At 37.3% G+C, this 21765-nt stretch overlaps 1 protein-coding gene and 1 pseudogene across 2 annotated transcripts in view; one reads left to right on the forward strand and one right to left on the reverse strand.

Moving 5' to 3' along the window:
• IL1RAPL2 (interleukin 1 receptor accessory protein like 2) overlaps positions 1 to 21765 on the reverse strand; it is a 678833-nt gene that overhangs the window by 301601 nt on the left and 355467 nt on the right. The window lies entirely within an intron of this gene.
• LOC128577945 (phosphoglycerate mutase 1-like) lies at positions 166 to 1085 on the forward strand (annotated as a pseudogene). Its single transcript, XR_008377651.1, has one exon. The product of XR_008377651.1 is annotated as a phosphoglycerate mutase 1-like (transcript).

A 21765-nucleotide genomic window follows, 5' to 3' on the forward strand; every position in this document is an offset into this window, starting at 1 on the left:
ATAATAAAACTTGAAAATACAAGATGTTTGTCACAATTTTTCACCCAGAAATGCCATAGAGTAGCCCTGAAATTAGGGAGAAAAAAAAAAACACAAAAAGTTTGAAATTAGAGTCATAACTATTTGTCTCACACAAGGTATTTTAAACTTGTATCAGCTGGAATCTCGGCGAGCCCCAGTCAGCGTTGCATCTTCTCTCTGCTGCCATGGCTGCCTACAAGTTGGTGCTGATCAGGCAAGGAGAGAGCGCCTGGAACCTGGAGAACCGCTTCAGCAGCTGGTATGATGCCGACCTGAGTCCAGTGGGCCACGAAGAGGCTAAGCGCGGCGGGCAGGCGCTGCGAGATACTGGCTATGAATTTCACATCTGCTTCATCTCAGTGCAGAAGAGAGCGATCCGGACCCTCTGGACAGTGCTGGATGCCATTGACCGGATGTGGCTGCCTGTGGTGAGGACTTGGCGCCTCAATAAGCAGCACTATGAAGGTCTGACTGGCCTCAATAAAGCGGAAACTGCAGCCAAGCACCGTGAAGCCCAGGTCAAGATTTGGCGGCGCTCCTAGGATGTCCCCCCGCCTCCGATGGAGCCTGATCATCCCTTCTATAGTAACATCAGTAAGGATCGCAGGTATGCAGATCTCACTGAAGACCAGCTGCCTTCCTTTGAGAGTCTGAAGGACACTATTGCTAGAGCTCTGCCCTTCTTGAATGAAGAAATAGTTCCCCAGATTAAGGAGGGGAAACGGGTACTAATTGTAGCCCATGCCAACAGCCTTTGGGGCATTGTCAAGCATCTGGAGGGTCTCTCTGAAGAGGCTATCATGGAGCTGAACCTGCCGACTGGTATTCCTATGGTCTACAAATTGGACAAGAACTTGAAGCCCATCAAGCCCATGCAGTTCCTGAGGGCTGAAGAGACGGTTAGTAAAGCCATAGAAGCTGTGGAAGGTGAAGAAGTGAAGGCTAGCAGACAGAATGCTGCTCAGGGAACACCCTCCTTGCCCTCTCATTTCTCTACACCTCTCCCCTGCACACTGACCACATCTGGAAGCATCAGAAGTGTAGCTACAGACGGGGACCAGTGACTCCCATTTTAATCTTAGTCATTTTTTTTTCCTGCACCCACTCCCTTCATACATTCTAGTCAAAATAGCACTTCTGGAGCTTGGGTTCTCAGTCTCAGCCAAGGGAAGATACCTCTTATCCAAGAGTTGAGAGGTAGTAACTTGGATTTTTGCCAGTGCTTTGTTTACTAGGGACCTGCCTGAGTAGGGGCTAGGGAGGAGCCATGCTAAGGACTGACCAGTGAGGAAAAGCGAGAGCCTCTTTGCTCCCAGGAACCATTCCTATACTTGGCTATAGTCATTCCAGGGGAAGATGAATGTAACCTGCATGGTGATGTAAAAAACTGCTGTTTCCTCTCTGACCCCAGAAGAACTGGCTCCAGAAGGTTGGGATCAATCCTGAATCATGGTTGTGCTGCATTTACTTTTATAAAAAAAATAGATATATATACATATACATATAATTAATACACAACAAAAACCCTATTGGGTTTTCTAGTGGCGGTTAAAATAGTCCCACATAAAGTCATCAGAAGATCAGGCATTCCTCACACCAATATGGGATAAACTCCTTGACTTCTAAGGGGTAGGAATGCATCTTGCTGTATATTTTAGAATCCTTCCCTGGCCTTGTTTTGTGGCAGTGAAATGCCTCTTGATCACATCCAAGTGTGTCTTTTCACTGATTTCTGAATCGTGTTCTAGTTGCTTGGCCCTGCCATGTGGGTCCAGTACTCATTTTGAACATAACTACTAATATTTTCTCCAGATCAGTATAAGAAAGGAGTGATGTGCAATACTTAAAAATAAATAAATAAACTTGTATCATTCATACTTTCAGTTCTTCTTTCAGCTATTACTAAAGGAGCCAACCACCTGAAAAAGGACTTACATATGTGTGTGTGTGTGTGCATACACACACACAACAGTTCAGTTTAAATAGCAAAAAGTATTTTCTTTATAAAACATTCAGTTGAGCATTACAGATTGAGTCTCATCCACTTGGTTGTTTATTTCAAGATGTTTCACATAAGGGAGAGATAAACTGTGCTAACCAGAAGATGCTAAGACAATCCTTCTCAAAGCTAAAGTAGAAATATTTTTTCCTGTAGTTCATTTGGCTAACAATAAGGCCAAGTTCATGGGTCCAGTTGTGATAAAGGCCATTCTGTTTCTCTCTAGTTCATGCCCACAGTCATTGTCCCAGTTCACAATCTTGATACTGACCGATGAAATGTCAGCTATTCATTATGGAGGGGACACATGTAGGTAGGTGGTTCAGGGAGAAGTATTCTTTGCAGCTAGGAAAAACACCTTCAAAATACATATCCTATTAAGGCCAGGTCTATAAAGCTCTTTTTATATATATACCCTATGTAAAAGAGTTTTTCTAGAAAATTCCATCCAGCTTTCAAGAAGCAGCACCCAAGAATACTTCCTGCAGAAATGAAATAAGTAAAAATAAACATTACTCTTACTCATGATATCCTTGTGGAGCTATAAAGCTGAATCGGTGGAAAACAGTTATCTCAATGTGACCAATGATCTTTTCTGAAACCTTAAAAGCTAGTCAAACAGAACCAGTGAAAAATATGAAAATGCTGATAAGCAAAATGTTCTCTATTATTTTCCTGCCTTATAAAGCTCAATTAGCATTCACTTTCAACGTAAGTGTGAGCAGTCACCTTCAGTAGTGTATCTCAGTCAATGTGGTTGAAGAAACTATATTGTCTATATCCTATCAACGGTGCAAGCTACTAAATGGACTCTGATATGTTGCTGTTTTCCCTCCCCGTACAGTACATTTTGTCCACAAAATAAAGTCTATTAGTCAATTATTGCTGCTCTAAAAAGTTATTACAAACTTAGTGGCTTAAAAGAGCACAAGCTTATTATTTTATAGTTCTATAGGCCACAAGTCTGACATGAGACTCACTGGAGCTAAAATCAAAGAGTTGGCATGACTACATTTCTTTCTTGATGTTCTAAGGAACAATCTGTTTCTTTGTCTTTTCCAGCTTCTAGCAGCTGCCACATTCTTTGGCTAGTGGTCCTCCCCATATTCAAAGCCAGTATCAGTAAGTTGACTCCTGCTCATATGAGATCACATCATTCTAACCTACTCTTCTGTCTCTTTCTAAGGATCTTTATAATCTGTACCTGCACAGATAACATAAGATGATTCCATGTGCAATCTTAACTCCCCTTTGCCATGTAAGGTAACATACTCAAAGGTTCCAGGAATTAGGCCATGGACATCTGTTGAGAGGACATTTTTCTGTCTACCCCATGGGATAAAGTTAAATTCAGTGCTGCCAAAGACAGAATCCATTTGGTTTTCACACATGTTACCAAAATTGCTATCTATCAATCCTATAATTCCTCTACTAGGTATATACTCAGAAGACCAAAAATCACATTATAACAAAGGTTTTTGTACCAGAATGTTTATTGCAGCCCAATTCATAATTGCTAAGTCATGGAAAAAGCCCAAGTGCCCATCCATCCACGAATGGATTAATAAATTGTGGTATATGTACACCATGGAATATTATGCAGCCTTAAAGAAAGATGGAGACTTTACCTCTTTCATGTTTACATGGACAGAGCTATTCTTCTTAGTAAAGTATCTCAAGAGTGGAAGAAAAAGTATCCAATGTACTCAGCCCTACTATGAAACTAATTATGGCTTTCATATGAAAGCTATAACCCAGTTATAACCTAAGAATATGGGGAAAGGGGAGAAGGAGAGGAGGGAGGGGGAGGATGGGTGGGTGAAGCAAGGGTGATTGGTGGGATTACACCTGCAGTGCATCTTACAAGGGTACACGTGAAACTTAGTAAATGTAGAATATAAATGTCTTAACACAATAACTAAGAAAATGCCAGGAAGGCTATGTTGACCAGTGTGATGAAAATGTGTCAAATGGTCTATAAAACCAGTATATAGTGGTTTCTCCATGATCGCATTAATGTACACAGCTATGATTTAATAAAAAAATTCCTATCTAACTTTCCATACAGTGTGCTCAGTAAGATGTTGGTAGGTGTAACAAACACAGATACTGTACACATATGCATGCATGCCACACATACAGAAACACGCACATGTACATATTCCTGCACAAAGTATTACATGTTGAAATTTGCTTAGAAATGATGGATTGAACAAAGTTCAACAGTTTTCTTTATTATATGATATTGCAGAAACTTTGATGGAACTACATTCACTATAAATGTCTAAGATGAGGAAAGGGTGTGAGGCCTTTCCCAAATGCAGCTGGCTATAAAACTCTTGTTTCTAACTATATTTTCCTGGATTTGGGGAAAATAGTACCTAAGGGTTTAGGCACATAGCTCCAGTTGCTTTTAGAGACCAATGCTAATAAGGGCAACTGGGTAACACTTCAATTGGTCTGTTCTGTGGCTACAAACTATATCTAATATTTGATCTTCCCTTTGAAATGTTTTTCATCAAATGCTTTCTCACTACTCACCATCAATGGGAAGGACCTAGCATCCACATATATGTGTGTACTTATATCTCTTACCTTATGAAACTAAACGTAATTTATAATGTTGTTTTACCCAGAAAACTTTGTTTTAAATTCTAGTTTATTATATTTTAATATGTCAAGCATTTAAAAACATATAAAAAAGTATGCTCTAATTTCTAGTCACTCAAGAGAAAATTCTGTTTATTTTCTATTAGCCAGACGCTACCAATAAGGCCAGTTTGTGAGCCCTGTTGTTATAAAGGTCAATCATCTTCTCTTTAGTCCCTGCCCACAAGTTGTCCCAGTCTGTAATCCTCATGTTGGCCAATAAAAGGCTAGTTTTTTGTCATAAGTTCTTCAAGCATTTTCCATGCTTTGATCCTTCCTACCCTTTAGTTCTCAGCCAAAATGTGACTTATCACCAGCAAAATGTTCTCTGATCATTCCTTATGAAGCAGGCTCACCCAGTTAGTTTCTTGAAACAGAGTCTTACTATGTCACCCTCGGTAGAGTGCCGTGGCGTCACAACTCACAGCAATCTCAAACTTTTGGGCTTAAGTGATTCTTTTGCCTCAGCCTCCCAAATAGCTAGGACTACAGGTACCCGCCACAATGGACGGGCTATTTGTCGTTGTTGTTGTTGTTGTTGTTGTTATTGTTGTCATTGTCGTGTGGCAGTTCTGGACCAGGTTCAAACCCAGTGCCCTTACCACTGAGCTACAGGCTCTAAGCTGCCAGTTAGTTTTTAGTTTCTATTATATCATCTCATTCTTTTCCTTCTAGAACTTTGTTGGAATCTTTGAACATTTTATGTATCTGTTTTCTTACCTCAGATTTTCTCTTTGCTCAATGAAAATGTAAGCTCTATCAGGACAGATACTTTGTCAGTCTTATTTCCTGCTCTATTTCCAATGCCTAAAATTGTGCCTGACACATAGCAAGTTGTCTCTAAATATGTGTTAAATGAATGAATGAATCCCTTATTTTACATATTAGGGTGAAAAAATGCTGAGTAACAGAAGTAAATTACCTGCTAGTATCACCAAGCTTCTTTACGTTCGATACAGCAAAAACCGTATCCCTTGTCTCCTATCACTTAGGGAAGTGTTTTTTGCTTTGTACCAGGTAATTTGCTAATTAGTGGTCTGTGGATCTACTATGATTTAATTGGTACTTACCAGTCAATACTTCCCCCCACTGCTTTGAGAATGAGTCTGTAAGCACTCGTGCTTAATCAGCGAATAAGGTTCCCGGTGTTGAACACAGATACATTTTAGAGGAATAGGAAAGTTTGCATTTCTTCCTTTTCAGATATCAGCAGTACAAACATGCTTTCTTTTTCTTTTTTTTTTCCTGCCAGATCCAGAAGGATTGTCTGTGGGCATTTCCACAATTTTTCTTTCCAACTTCTGAAGCATAAGAGCATCTACTGAGGAATTTTATTTTCAGATATTAGCTACATGAGGTAACCTTATCATATACAAACACAGTTACGCATTCATTTTAATGAGAGAGAAAAGGCTTAATGACTAAAGCCAAGCGATGTGAATCATCTAGCCATACATCTATGGCTTATGGCTGCCTTTAGCTTTGGATACTGTTTCACAAACTAGTTACTTATGCTAATCTCAGCAATACGATCTCTGAAAAGGATCCCAATGTTGAAGGGTGAGGTATGTAGATAATCTCAGTATCACATGTAATCTAACTGTGAGCCTAGCACTGTCAAGGTTGCTAGGTCTAAGACAAACATGAAAACAAACAAACAAAAAAACCCAAAAACTCTCCTTTGCACTCAAGGAGATTCTGAATCTCACCTTTCCTTGAAGCAAAATAGTACAAGTCTACTTAATAGAGGGTCAGCTGCTCTTTCAGACAGCTCTACATTGCAATAGAACAGAAGTTTACAAAACCAACATTCTAAGCATCTACTAAGGATTCCTCATATAGAGGCCTGGGGGATTTATGATAGTGGCTGAGGCCTAATGGGATTAAGACCTCATTAGTGATTTTCTCTTCACTAAAGCTGTTTCTTGTCAATATTTTTTCATATTTGGCTTCAGCTTTAAATTACCTTTGTAGATGGGGTTTCACTACTAAAAGGGGAATGCCACTGAAATTGATAAGTATTTTTAACTTCTGCAAAGTCTCAATACTGCCATTATTTTGATTTCCGGACATGCTTCTCCTAAGTATATGCACAGTAGTTTTTCTGCTTCTCCTAAGTATGTGCACAGTAGTTTTTCAATAGTAACATCAAAATAAATTAAAAGTGTAGTTAAATTTTTGGAAAACTGAGATAGAGATCTCTGAGAAAGTTTCAAGACTGCTGTAGACAATTGCAACACTATCAAATCTGGTCGTGAGAGGAATCTAGAATCTGCCTGAGCAAAGTAAAATTCCTTTTCAAAATGAAGTAAAAATTATGCAACTTTCGTCATTATATTGTTCATTTCTTCCATCTACACCATCATCATCATAGACAAAGTTAAATCAGATTTCCTTGCTTGTATATGATGGGAGGAGCCTGGGAGTTATAAGACAGATTTATTCTGATTTTAATCCTTGCTTTGAAAATCAGTCTTATGATACATTATGTTGCCCTTCTCAGTATTGTATATTTTGATTTGATGGCCATTTCACCTCTTCTCCACAGTTCACTGAGGCTGTAAACAAGAGAAGATATGTAATGGCATACCCTGAGAATTATACATTGTTGAAAAGGTCAAAATAGTAGAGCTGAATGTTGCTATTTGTAATTACAGAATATATGAGGCGTTTGCATTCAAATAACTCATTCTCTTGACAGATAGTGTAAGAACAACATAGAACAGTACCACATGAATCCATTTGGGAAACAGACACTAGAAATGAAACATAGCCTGAATCTAACTTCTTTCTTGGTTTCCCTAAGATGATGCTCCCTTTCCCTATTCTTCCACAGGCATGAGAAACCCATGAGGTTCCCTGGGAACAAGTTACATTTCATTCAAATGTTAGCTTTAAAAATGTTGAAATATAAAAGGAAAATTCAAGAATATATCACATTTGGTTATACAAAGAAGGAACAGGGCATTGGCTGACTTGGGGTAACTGTACTGGGAATACTATGTACTAACTAGCTGTATGACCTTAAATAGGTCATGTCTTTCTGTCTGGACTTGAGTTTCCTCATGTGAAAAACAATGTGGTTGGACCAAGAGCTCGCTTAAGGGCTCCCTGATTAGAATATTCTGATCTCGCATTTGATCTTGTGATTTATGTATATATAATCCAAATCTCCTTTCAGACTTTTCCGGTTGTAGATTGTTTCCAAAGATTGCCAGTAACCATTATATGCATGCAGTTCTTCCTTTCAAGAGCTGGAATCAGTGTTACTTCCTCTTAAAGTTGGGCTGGCCTTGTGACTTGCTTTGACCAACACAATGTGGTGAAAGAGACACTCTTGAGTTCCATCCATGTAAACATAAAAGAGGTAAAGTCTCCATCTTTCTTTAAGGCTGCATAATATTCTATGGTGTACATATACCACAATTTATTAATCCATTCGTGGATGGATGGGCACTTGGGCTTTTTCCATGACCTAGCAATTATGAATTGGGCTGCAAATGAAAATGTGTCAAACGGTTTATGAAGCTAGTGTGTGATGCCCCATGATCATATCAATGTACACAGCTATGATTTAATAAAAAAAAAAAGAAATTAATACTGAAAAAGAAAGAAAGAAAGACACTCATTCTAGACCTAGTCTTTAAGAGGCCTGGAATCTTCTGACTGTCTTAGAAGAAAACCAGGAAGTAACGAAACTTGGGCTAGAAGGGTGAATAGTAACATATTGTGTGGAGAGAGAAGCCAAGTGGGGAAAAACAATGAGATGCTTCTGATAAAGGTTAGCACAAAGGCTCCAGAATGTGAATGGGGCCATAATGAATGTTCCAGAGCCAGCCAAGCTATCAGTTGAAAGGAGCCACATGAATGACCACAAGTGAAATTATGTGCAGCAATAGAACTACCTGGACACTCACCATGAGAAATGATAAATCATTATTCTTTTAAGCCAGTAAATTTAGGGTGGTGGTGGTGTTATAGAGTAATAGGTAATTGAAACACCCACTTTAGTAAAAGACATCTTTACTCAATTGTTCAGTAACCTGAAAGACTTTTGTTAAATCTATTTTCTCATCTACCCATATCCAATCCATTACCAAGTCTGTGAGACTACAAGTTTCTTGATGAAAAGAATAATGTCTCTTTTGCTTACTATTGCACTTCCAGCTCTTAACATAGTACATGAGGCACAGGAGGTTATTTTCAGAGAAGTGCTATTAATCTTACCTCATCTTCAAGTGATGGAACGGCATGAGTGAGCATAATCTTACCTCCATCTCTAGCAACACCTTAGTCTGGGTTGCCTTTATCTTTTGCCTAAAATACTTCAATAGCCTTTTAACCAGGGTCCTCATAAAAAGAAGCTGAGTGAAAGGCTATACAGGAAAACTCTGTGCTATTTTTGCAACATTTCTGTAAGTCTACAATTATTTCAAAATAAAAAGTTAGAAAACATAAATGAACATAAATTGCATTACAGCACTTCTTTGATTAGAAACCTCCTATGAGAGTCGGCATGATGTGATACTTTTTACCTCTCTGATGCCAGTTCATGCCACTCCTATCTCTGTTTTTATAAATTACAGTGTTCGACCTACACTGGATTTAAGTCTCACAAATATTCCCAACCATTTACCTTTTACAAGACTTTTTTTTTTTTTTCTTGAGACAGGGTCTCTCTCTTTTGCCCAGACTAGAATGCAGTGGTGTCATCCTAGCTCACAGCAACCTCAAATTCCTGGTTTCACATGATTCTCCTCTAGCTAATTTTCTGACTTTGATTGTAGAGATGGGGTTTCACTATTACCCCAGCTGGAGACCATAATACGTGCTATTCCCTCTGCTTCAAACACATCTTCCCTCAATGTTCATGTGATGGCTCCTTCTCATCTTTTAAGTTTTAGCTTCTGAACTTTCTGAAACCACACATCTCTACTCTTCCACAGTCTACCAGATGTGTTCTCTTCTTCCCATTCCTAACATTTAACCACAATTTGTAATTTTACATTCACATAAAGTAATAAGTTAATTTACTTAACCTCTGTCTCCCCTGCTAAACGGTAATTGCCATGAGGGAAGAAACCACACCTGCCATATACCCTCAGTGTTTAGAGCCATGTCTAGTACATCACTAGCTCTCAATGACTCCTTGTTGAATCAGTTAAATCTAATGGGCTTTTACTGAAATTACCTATTTGTATATAAATACTATTTCAAATGTATGCAGATTAGCGTACATTGGTAATGACTATGTTTGTGGGGAAGAAGGCACACCCTCAGCTAAGGAAGGGAGGGTGAGAAGTCATTTTATAGATCTAGACAAAGCAGACACTAAGCCATTCCACATCACTAAACCAGCACTAAAGACTTCAGAATCACAATGGCAGTGAATGCTATACCGTTACTCACTGGAAAATACTAACATTGCCTTGATTTAGCCAGTACTTTTTGTCTATTGTCTGAACTGCCTGTTGTCTACACTGACTATAAATGACATGTTCACTGCCAAGTGGGAGCTAGAAGGAGGAGGACACAGGGTTACATCCTATGTACAGAGTAGAAGAAATCCCAGTGCCATCATTCCCACATAGCAAGAATCTCAATTTGTAATTATCTGTCATCTACTCACAGTAAAACAATAGATGTATGTGAGCTATTTTGCTCTCCTTCCCAAACTACTTCTTTTCTCCACAATATTTTGGATTAAGGCTAGAAAAGAACATAACCCTGATATTGCACTGATTTACTATACCACTGCTGTGATGCGTACATATACCCTTAAGAATACATTGGCCAGATTTTGCTCTCCTCGGTCTTGTGTTATAATGAAAGATTTTTATTCAATTTTTTCTGATCTATAAACTGATATTGCTCCATAAATATAAACTCCATAAACACATCAGGAGCTCAGAATTTTTGAGATGATGAGGACGTATTTTCGTCAAGGGAGACAGCTAAAATGAGTAAGTCCTTATGGCCTAAGACAAGGAGGAATACAATAATAACTTCAAACAAGGCCCCTGATTTCAAAAGAATCTTCATCAATACATAAGGATTTCCTCTCCTAACTTGGTAAACTGCATTTGTAGATTTGACACTCAGGCTGCAGCCCATTTTATAGAAGATTTTCCTTGTGGCCCACACCTGTAATGCCAGCACTCTGGGGAGGCCAAGGCAGGTAGATTGCTTGAGCTCACAAGTTCCAGACCAGCCTGAGCAAGAGTGAGACCCCATCTCTACTAAAAATAGAAAAACTAGCCGGGCATTGTGGTGGGTGCCTGTAGTCCCAGCTACTCAGGAGGCTGAGGCAGAAGAATCGCTTGAGCTGAAGAGTTTGAGGTTGCTGTGAGCTATGATGCCATGGCACTCTACCCATGGTGATACAGTGAGACTCTGACTCCAAAAAAAAAAAAAAGAAGTTTTTCCTTTTAAGATCTGCATGAGACCCGCCTAAGTATTAGTCCAATGGAGCCTCCAATGTTGTGAAAACTCAAACATTTAGGCTTCCAGACGCTTAGATTTTAGTCCAGCAAACTTCTTACTTTGTGACTGAAGATTTTACTTCCCATCCAGATGTTTGTTCACTGTCATATGGATTTCAGTGTAAGTAAGCGGAGTGTTATGCCTTGAATTGTGTAACCCCCCCCACACACAAAGCTATGTACTTAACACTGGTAACTGTGATTGTGACTTTACTTGGAAAGGAGGGCTTTGTAGAGTTAAAATGGGATATATATATATATATATATATATATATATATATATATATATATATATATATATGTATCCAGTAGGTTATACTGGTTGGTGACCATATAAAAGAGGGACATTTGGAGACAGAAAGAGACACAGCTAAGGAAAGAATGCTGTGTGATGACAGAGACAGAGATTGAGTCCCTGTGAGCCAAGGGACGCTAAGGACTGTAGGCAACTCCCACAAGCTAGCAGAATGACAAGGAACCATTCTCCCTTGGTGCCTCCAGAAGGAACCAACACTGTTGACACTGATTTTCAATTTCTAGTCTTTGTAGCTGTGACACATACATTTCTATTTTAAGCTACCCAGCTTTTGGCACTTTGTTGCAGCTGCCCTAGAAACGAGCACATGTAGTAAGACAGGGTATGTCATAGTAACTTGCAGCCAGGACACATGCATAAGATGAGCCGCCGTGTCCCTGTAATAAACATTGAGAGATATTGCATTTAGGTCCAGTGAAAATTGCTGTGTGCTTTTCACTTTCCAATAAGAAAGCTGATCTCCTTCTTTTTTCTCTTATTTAGAAAACTGGAAATTCTGGTCCACCAAGCCCAAAGAGAGTGAATATACATCAAACATTATATAACATGGTAGCATTTCACTGATTGAAGTAGGCCAATTAATTAATTGGGAACTTTCTCAAAAGCTCAATATTTGAAAACACCATCATGATTCCCCATGGAGAAGTACAAATAGACGAAGCAATTCAAATGACTGCATTCACATAAATCCTGATCCTTTCATTATGGACTGCTAATCCTGGATTTAAGAGATGGCTCTGATTTACGGGCTTGAGAAGTAAATGATCCAGAACGTTCCTAGAGAGGGAGAATAATATGGTAGAAAAGGTATGTTTATCCATATTTCTGCTTTAATTGTACTAATCATGTAATCTCAAGGCTGCTATTATTTATGGTTTCTGTGCTTCTGTGTAATTTAAATTGCACATGCTGTTTGCAAAATTCCAAGAAAAATGTGCAATTCTTGACCACAGAGAGCAGTTAATGAAAACAAAACCATGAGCTACTAAAGTGGAAATGAAGCATTTAAGGCCATCTCCACACCAGTGCCACAAACGGATTAAAAGGAGCTTTAATCAGGTAGTTGCCATACAGTCCAAAAAATATGCTTAGCTACCTGAATTTGTACTTGCAAACAAAAACAAGACTGATCTTGATCAAAGTGGTTTGCGTAGGTTGATAGGACCTAAAACTTGTCAACTATTTTAAACTGGTAGTTAGCTCTGGAAATCGAGGCACCATTAAGCCGATTTTCTCAAAGGCAAAAAACGAATGTACTTATCACTGACCAAGGAACAAATGATTACGGGGCTCTTTCATGTAGCAATTCCTATGAAAAAGGTTTGGGGGGGGTTAGCTGACCACAAGTTTGAAATACTAGCCGGCTGTGATGTGGCTGCTGAACAAGCTCACATAATGTCCAACTACATTCATAATGGTAATGGTACCTTTCGTGAGTGTGCACTGCTTTATGTTGTAAAAAGTGCTTTCACCCAGATGATCTCATTTTACATAGTGACCAGAATGCAGGAAGTCAGTATCCTATTCCCTACATAAGTTAAATCACATCTGGCACATGGCCTCATATTTTAAGTACACTGACGCCCGTCAGTACCGTATATACTGAAGAGAGCAGTCATCACCGTGCAAAGTTCCTAAAAGAAATTATTAAGAACTGTAAATATCTAAAGAATATAAGATACTGGGGGATCCTGCTAGTTTATTCAAATATTTAAAGGACTATATGGAAGGAAAATAGGTTTACTCTGTCTTGCTGTAAGAAGGAAATTATGGCTCAGCATAAAGGAGAATTTTCTAGTGACAAAGTTTGCACCATAACTGAATAGGTAGCCTTGTGGTGGTAGTGAGCTCCCCATCGTCAGAGAACTCTCTTCTACTAGAAAATACTCTTAGAGATGCTCCCAGAATTATTCCTATATCCAGAAGGACTAGATGACTCACCCATATATCCACAGTGTTCTCTGTATTCTGCAGCCTACCTTAAATTAGGTTGGCCGCATGGCTGAACTCTGGACAAGGAGATGTGGTTAGAAGTAATGTACACAACACTGCTACCCTCCCTATTCTCTCTATCTGCTAGATAAAGGCAGGGGGCACAACAAAAAACTCTGAAGGGTCTCACTAGAGGATGGGAGAGCCAGCAGGTAGAAAAACCTTGAATTGTATAGAAAGTCACGTGACTATCCAACTAGATTTTGTATTAGCAAGAAGTAAATTTTCCTTTTGTTAACCACTATAGTTTTGTGGTTACTTACTATCCTGGCCAGGCTTACTTACCCATACTAATGAAGCCACTAAAGTTCCCTCCAATTATAAGATTCTATGGCTCTTGATAACACTAAACGCAATCACAGGGTTATTTTCTAAAGTAAATCTGGATTTGGGAAATACAAGAAAGTTAACAGAAGGCTACAGTGAGGGATGTTGCAAACCGTGTAAAATTTAGTTATCTTAGAAACTGAAAAATTCATTAATTTGTTTTTTTCACTTATTCATATATCTGTGCAGTTGTTCATAAACACAAATGTGTATACATTCATAAAACAGATATTTATTGAGCATCAAGCACTGTGCTTACTGCTGAGAAAGAAACATTGAACAAAATACCTCATTATCAAGTTCACGCTCTAGTAAAGAGAGGCAAACATATCAACAAATAAATGTATGATTAAAAACTAAACATGCTGGGACAGAAGAATTCATTAGATATAGGAGGCACATGAAAAAGTAGACATAGCTAGAATGGTGCCTGTGGCTCAGTGAGTAAGGCGCAGGCCCCATATACCGAGGAAGGCAGGGTCAAACCTGGCCCTGGCCAAACTGCAACAAAAAATAGCAGGGCGTTGTGGCAGGTGCCTGTAGTCTCAGCTACTCGGGAGGCTGAGGCAAGAGAATCACCTAAGCCCAAGAGCTAGAGGTTGCTGTGAGCTGTGATGCCACAGCACTCTACTGAGGGTGACAAAGTGAGACTCTGTCTCTAAAAAAAAAAAAGTAGACATAGTTTCTTCCTGGGACTGTAGATCAGAGATCAGGAAAGGTATCATTGGGAAGTGATGGTAAAGTCAACACTGATATACAAATACACACACACACAAGTTTTGCCAGGAGGTTGGAAGCAAAAATAAAGAGAACAGTTTGGTATAAGTGGAATAATGGGTGCAAAGAGAAGATGGGACTGAAGAAGTAGGTGGTGGCCAATAATCAAGGTAAGGAATTTGTTTTCTTCCCTAGATAAGGAAGGGAGAGTTATTGAAAAGGTTAAATCAGGAGAGATAGATGATACGATTTAGATTTTTATATTTAATTTGTTCTTTTTGCTTATAGTGATGAGAAATGATTGAGGTTGAGCAAGACTGGAGATGAACAGGCCAATTTAGAATTGATCACAATACTTATCCTAATAAGAAATATGGGGGCCTGATTGGAAGTTACCAAAGTAATAATAGAAAAGATCCTAAGTAGGAAGAATCCTTAAGCATTATTGCCATGATATGCAAGATGAGGTAAAGAGAATACTTTGAACTTGAGGTTTTGAAGTTGAGAAATCTCTGTTACAATATTTCTTATCAACTATGCTGTACAAATGTCACATTTTAACTGTTGCAACAAACATATAACAAGAAATCTCCCCAGTACAGAATTGTTATCTATATACCCATTGTTGTACAGGAGACCTCTAAAATTTTTTCCTCTTGCATGACAGAAACCTTATACCCATTGAACAGAAACTCCCCATTTCCACATCTCCCAGCTTCTGGCAAGAAACTATATTCTACTGTATTCTGCTTTTAAGACTTTGACTACTTTAGATATCTCATGTAGGTGGGATCACACACTATTTGTCATTCTGTGACTGGCTTATTTCACTAAGCACAATGTCCTCAAGGTTCACCCATGTTGTCATATGTGATGAGATTTCCTTCTTTGTCAAGGCTGAATAATATTGCATTGTTTGTATTTATATACTATGTTTTATTTATTAATTCATCTGTTGATGGACAGGTTGCTTCCATATTTTGGCAAATACCAAGAGTGGGACTACTGGATGACATGATAGATTTATTTTTAATTTATTGAGGACCTTTCATATTGTTTCCCACCAAAGGTGCACCATTTTACATTCCCACCAACAGTATACAAGCATTCCAATTTTTCCATATCCTCACCAACACTTATAATTTTCTTTTTTTACTTTTATGATGATGGCTATCCTAACAGGTATGAGGTGGTATCTCATTGTACTTTTCATTTTTTATTTCCCTGATGATTAGTGATTCTGATTAGCTTTTCATATGGCTATTATCCATTTGTATAAATTCTTCAGATAAATACCTGTTCAAGTCCGTTTGTCATATTTAACCAGATTGTTTGCATGTTTTATTATTGAGTTGTATGAGTTACTTAATTATTTTTTAGAGTTACTTAAATATTTTTTATGTTAACCCCTTACCAAATAAATGGTTTGCAAGTATTTTCTTCCATTCCATAGGTTCCATTTTCATTCTCTTGATCATTTCCTTAGCTTCACAAAAGCTTTTTAGTTTCCCATAGCCCCACTTGTCTATGTTTGCTTCTGTTGCCTATACTTTTGGTGTCATATACAAAAAAGTCATTGTCAAGATCAAAATTATGAAGATTTTCCTCTATGTTTTCTTCTAGGAGTTTTATAATTTTTGGTCTTATGTTTAAGTCTTTAATCCTTTCTGAGTTGATTTTCTGTATGGTGTGAAATAAGGAGTTCAATTTTATTCTTTTTCATGTTGCTGTTTAGTTTTCCCAAGACCATGTGTTAAAAAGACTATCCTTTCCTCATTGTATAGGCTCGGTACATTTGCTGAAGATCACTTGACCAAATATATGTGGGTTTATTTCTGGAGTCTCTATTTTATCTCATTGCTCTGTATCTCTGTTGTTATTCCAGTAACACACTGTTTTGATTATTATAGCTTTGTATTGTGTTTTGAACTCAGAAAGTGTAAGGACTCCAGCTTTTTTTTTTTTTTTCTTGAAGATAGTTTTGGCTATTCATGGACCTTTGTGGTTCCATATGAAGTTTCAGGATTTTGATTGGGATTACATTGAATCTGTAGATCACTTTGGGTAGTGTGGACATTTTAACAATATTTAGTGTTCCAGTCCACAAATATGAGGTGTCTTTCCATTTATTTGTGCCTTCTTTAATTTATTACAGTAATGTTTTGTAGTGTTAAGTGTACAGTCTTTTGTATCCTTAGTTATGTTTATTTCTAAGTATTTTATTCTTTTCCACACTATTATAAATGGCATTATTTTCTTTATTTTTTTGTGAATCATTTGCTATTGGTCTAAAAAGACATATAAGGGCCATGCATGGTGGCTCACATCTGTAATTCCAACAATTTTGGAGGCTGAGGTGGGAGGATAGCTTGAAGCTAAGAGTTCAAGACCCGTGAGTCCCCATCTCTATCAAATAATGAGTCAACAAATAAATACATACATATAAGATCTCTGTATGTTTATTTTCTATCCTTCAATTCTGCAGAATTTATTAGTTTAAAACCTTTTTGTGGAATCTTTAGATTTTTCAACTTAGAATATGTCATCTATGAGCCTAGATATTTCACTTATATTTTTCTGATTTAAATGGCTTTTATTTCTTTTTCTTGCCTAATTGCTCTCTGGCTAGGACTTCCACTACTATATTGTGTAGACATGACAAGAGTGGGTATCCTTATCTATAAGCACCTAATCTGATAGGAAAAGCTTTAAGGTTTTCACCTATTGAGTAGGTTATTAGCTGTGGACTTCTAATGTATGGCAGCCTTTATTCTGTTGAGACAAGTTCCTTCTATTCCTAGTTTGTTGAGTGTTTTTCAGCTTAAAAGACTGTTGAACTATGTCAAGTGCTTTTTATACATCTATTGAGATGTTCATGTGATTTTTATCTTTGTTCTTTTTATGTGGTATATCACAATGATTGATTTTCAGATGTTGAATCATCCTTGCATCCCAGTTAAATACCACTTGACCATGGTGTATGAGTTTTCAAATATGCTGTTGAATTTTTTTTTTTTTTTGCAGTTTTTGGCTGGGACTGAGTTTGAACCCACCACCTCCGGCATATGGGGCCGGTGCCCTACTCCGTTGAGCCACAGGCGCCACCCTATGCTGTTGAATTTTGTTTGCTAGTATTTTGTTGAGGACTTTTGCACTTATATTCATCAGGGATATTGGCCTTTAATTGTCTTTTCTTCTTGTGTCTCTGGTCTTGATATTGGGGTAATGCTGAACTTGTGGAATGGTTTGATAGTGTTCCCTCCTCTTCAGTCTTCTGAAAGAGTTTAAGGAGGATTGACATTAATTCTTTAAATGCTGGGAGAACTATGCAGTGAAGCCATCTGGTCCCAAGATCTTCTTTGGACAGTTTTTTTATGATTATCTCAATATCTTTATACATTATTGGTCTGTTCAGGTTTTCTGTTTCTTCCCAGCTCAATCTTGGTAGTTTTAAGGGGCCAGGAATTTATCCATATGCTCTATGTTTTTTCAATGTGTTTGTTAGGTTATCCAATTTCATAAATATTCATAGTAGTCTCTTAAAATCCTTTTCGTTCATGTGGCCTCAGTTGTTATATCTCCCCTTTTATTTCAGGTTTTGCTTATTTGAGTCCTTTTTCTTTTTTTTCTAGGTCTAGATAAAGATTTGTCAACATTTTTTTTATTTTTGAGACAGTATCACTATGTCACCCTTGGTAGAGTGCTATGACGTCACAACTCATAGCAACCTCAAACTCTTGGACTTAAGCTATTTTCTTGCCTCAGCTTCCCAAGTAGGTGGGACTACAGGGAAGTCAAATTTTTAATTATTTTTTTCAATAATCCAACTCAGAAAAAATCTTGTTGATTTCTTCTATTGTTTTTTGATTCTCTGTTTCATTTATTTATGCTATAATTTTTATTATTTCTTTGAGCCTTTGTAGTTCCTTGAGCTATAACTTTAGGTTGTTGCTTTGAGATCTTTTTTTTCTTCTTTAACAAGGGTGTTTACCACTACAAATTTCCCTCTTTGTACTACTTATGCTAAATCTTATAAGTTTTTGTATATTGTGTTTATGTTTTTGTTGTTCTCATGATATTTTCTACTTTTCCTTTTGATTTCTTCTCTAACCCATTAGTTATTCAAGAGTGGTGCTTAATTTTCACATACTTGTGAATTTTTCAGTTTTCCTTCTGGTATTGGTTTCTAGTTTTATTTTCTTGTGGCTAGAAAAGATATTTTGTGTGATTTGACTTTTCTTACATTTGTTAAGGCTTGTTTGTGGCCTAACTTGTGATGAATTTGGGGGCCTATCCTGTGTGTGCTTGAGAAAAATGTCCATTCTGTTGAGTATGAAATGTTCTGTACATGTCTATTAGGTCCATTTGGTTGTTATATGGTGTGCTATGCAGGCTCTCTGTTTCCTTATTGAATTTCTGTCTTGATGTTCTATTAATTATCGAAAGTATTAAAATATTCTAATATTATTGTGTTACTGTCCATTTCTTCCCACAGTTCTGTCAATTTTTGGTTTAGATATTTGGATGTTATAAAGTTGGTTGCATATATGTTTATAATTTTTACATCTGCTTGGCAAATTGACCCTTTTATCATTATTTAATATCCTTTATTTCTCTTTGAAAATTTTTTACTTAAAACATATTTTGTTAATTCTGCTCTCTTTTAGATATTATTTGCATGGGATATATTTTTCTATCCTTCCATGTTCAGCCTATATATTTACTTAAACATAAATTAAGTCTCTTATGGACACCTACAGCCACACTGAAATAGGTAAGAAACATTTACAATGTGGCTGTTTTTGTCTCTAAGCCTGCCTGGGACATTGTGACTTCCTATGATTTTTGGAGTTACCATAAAGGCTTTTTAGATGGTATATTGTTATTAAGTTGATATTTCTGTCAGCAGGTCGTTCTTCCTATTCCACCATCATACTGAAGATAACTCTTGCCATATACTGTTTGTTTATTTCTTTCTGCTCAGCTATATTCTAGTCTTCTTAGGGCCATATCTGCCTTTTAGTCATCTCTGTGTCTCCACAGAACTTTACATGCACCAGGCATTCAATAAATATCTTATTAACTGGATGAGTCCTATCAACAATCTTAGTTAAGATAGTCCCTTATTGAAGCTTTTGTTAATTAAGTATAGGTATTTCTCTTTACCACACAAACCAAAGAAGATGCTTCTATCTTCTTTAGGAAAGGACTATAAAGTAGCCCAACCCATATTCTCATGATTTAATTTTGTGAAGATTTTAATATTATTTTTATGATTTTAAACTTGTACTCTTCCTCTTTCCCACTAAAACCAGTTAAAGAAGCAGTTGTAGGAAGAAAGAACAGACAGAAAGATTGAGAAGAAACAAGATGATAATTAGGTTGATAACTAAGAGAGAAAACAGAAGAATTTGAACAAAGAGGAGGTGTTCATCACATACTGAATATTTACTGTAGGACAGACAGTGTGCCAGCAAAGAACTTCAAAAGTGCCTAAGGGTATAAAAATATCCCAAGGAGAAATAAGAGATAGGTAATTACATGATTTAGGTAGTTACATGATTACTGAAAAATGAACTTCCACAGAGTGGTGGGGAGGAAGTCAAGTTTTAGTGAGGTGAGAAGTGAATGAGACAGAATAAAACAGATAATCTATGTATATATTTTAAAAAAATTGGATGTAGACAGAAAAAAAAAATAGATGGGGTAGTGTGCCTTGAAGAGGAAGGAGGATAAAGGAAAGTGGACATATGTGTGTATGTGTGTGTGTGTGCACATACGCACACACACGCACACACACACACACACAGAGTATGAGTATCCTTTATCTGAAATGCTTAGGACCAGAAGTGTTTTGAATTTTTATTTTTGTTTTGGATTTTTGAATATTTACCATACATAATTTACCATACATATCTTGGGGATGGGATGGGATCTATGTCATGTATTTTCACATGCATATTATACAAATAGCCTAAAGGTAATTATATATATATATATATAATATATATACACATATTAAAAATAATCTTGTGCATGAAACTAAGTTTTGACTGTATTTTAACCATGATTCATCACATAAAGTCAGGTATAGAATTTTCCAGTTATGGCATCATGTTGGCACTCAGAAGATTTCACAGTTTGGGCTCAGCGCCCATAACTCAGCAGTTAGGGCACCAGCCACATATGTCAGAGTTGGTAGGTTTGAATCCAGCCTGGACCTGCCAAACAACAATGACAACTATAACCAAAAAATAGCCAGGTGCCGTGGCGGGCACCTGTAGTCCCAGCTACTTGGGAGGCTGAGGCAAGAGAATCACTTAAGCCCAAGAGTTTGAGGTTGCTGTGAGCTGTGACACCATAGCACTCTACGGAGAGTGACAAAGTGAAACTCTGTCTCAAAAAAAAAAAAAAATTCACAGTTTGAATAATTTTAGATTTCCAGATTAAGGATGCTAATGTTGTGTGTGTGTGTGTGTGTGTGTGTGTGTGTACTCATTTAGGAAGGAAGAGAATTTAGCATACTTACTATGGGACCGAGTTTCAAAATGCAATTGCAAAAAGGTATAATTGATGGTTACCAAAATATATGGGAAAGGTAGAAATGAGCAAAGGTAGACAATTTACATTTGGAAAGATGTAAAGGTACCACTCACCTTGCTTGAATGGAGGGAAGAGGGATAAAGGATAAAAATAAAGAGACATTTTGAAATAGAAAGGAAGAAAATTGTGGTATTTTATACTGAATGGCGTTGGCCTTTACTCAGTGACTTTGGGTATGACATTGGTTTCCAGATCTGTAAAATGAACAAAATCACAGTAAGTTTTGTTCTACTGAGAATAAACACCATGGAATGGAGTTGGAACACTGAGAAGAGTAGATTAAATGTAATATAATGATTCTTTTGAAAACTCTGAAGATGACTAATACAATTTGGCATATACACATACATAGAATGTTGAGAAGAGACAAAAGCCTAATGGAACAATATAACCATGGACTTGCCCTGGACAAATAAGAAGTTCATTCTTACTGTGCTATTTCTACACATTACATGAAGAGAGGGTCTCCCTCTCATCTTCTGCAAATTTCAACCTGTGCCCAATGCTATGGCCACGTTATTCTTTTTGTGTTGTTTTGTTTTGTTTACATGCCCTGCTTTAAGAATTCTTTGGTAGTTTTATTTGTAATTTCTTTGAGGAACTCCCATACTATTCTCCATAGTAGCTGTACTGCTTTACATTCCCACCAACAGTGTATA

Source organism: Nycticebus coucang, chromosome X, assembly GCF_027406575.1.
Source record: "Nycticebus coucang isolate mNycCou1 chromosome X, mNycCou1.pri, whole genome shotgun sequence".
Classification (NCBI taxonomy): Eukaryota; Metazoa; Chordata; class Mammalia; order Primates; family Lorisidae; genus Nycticebus; species Nycticebus coucang.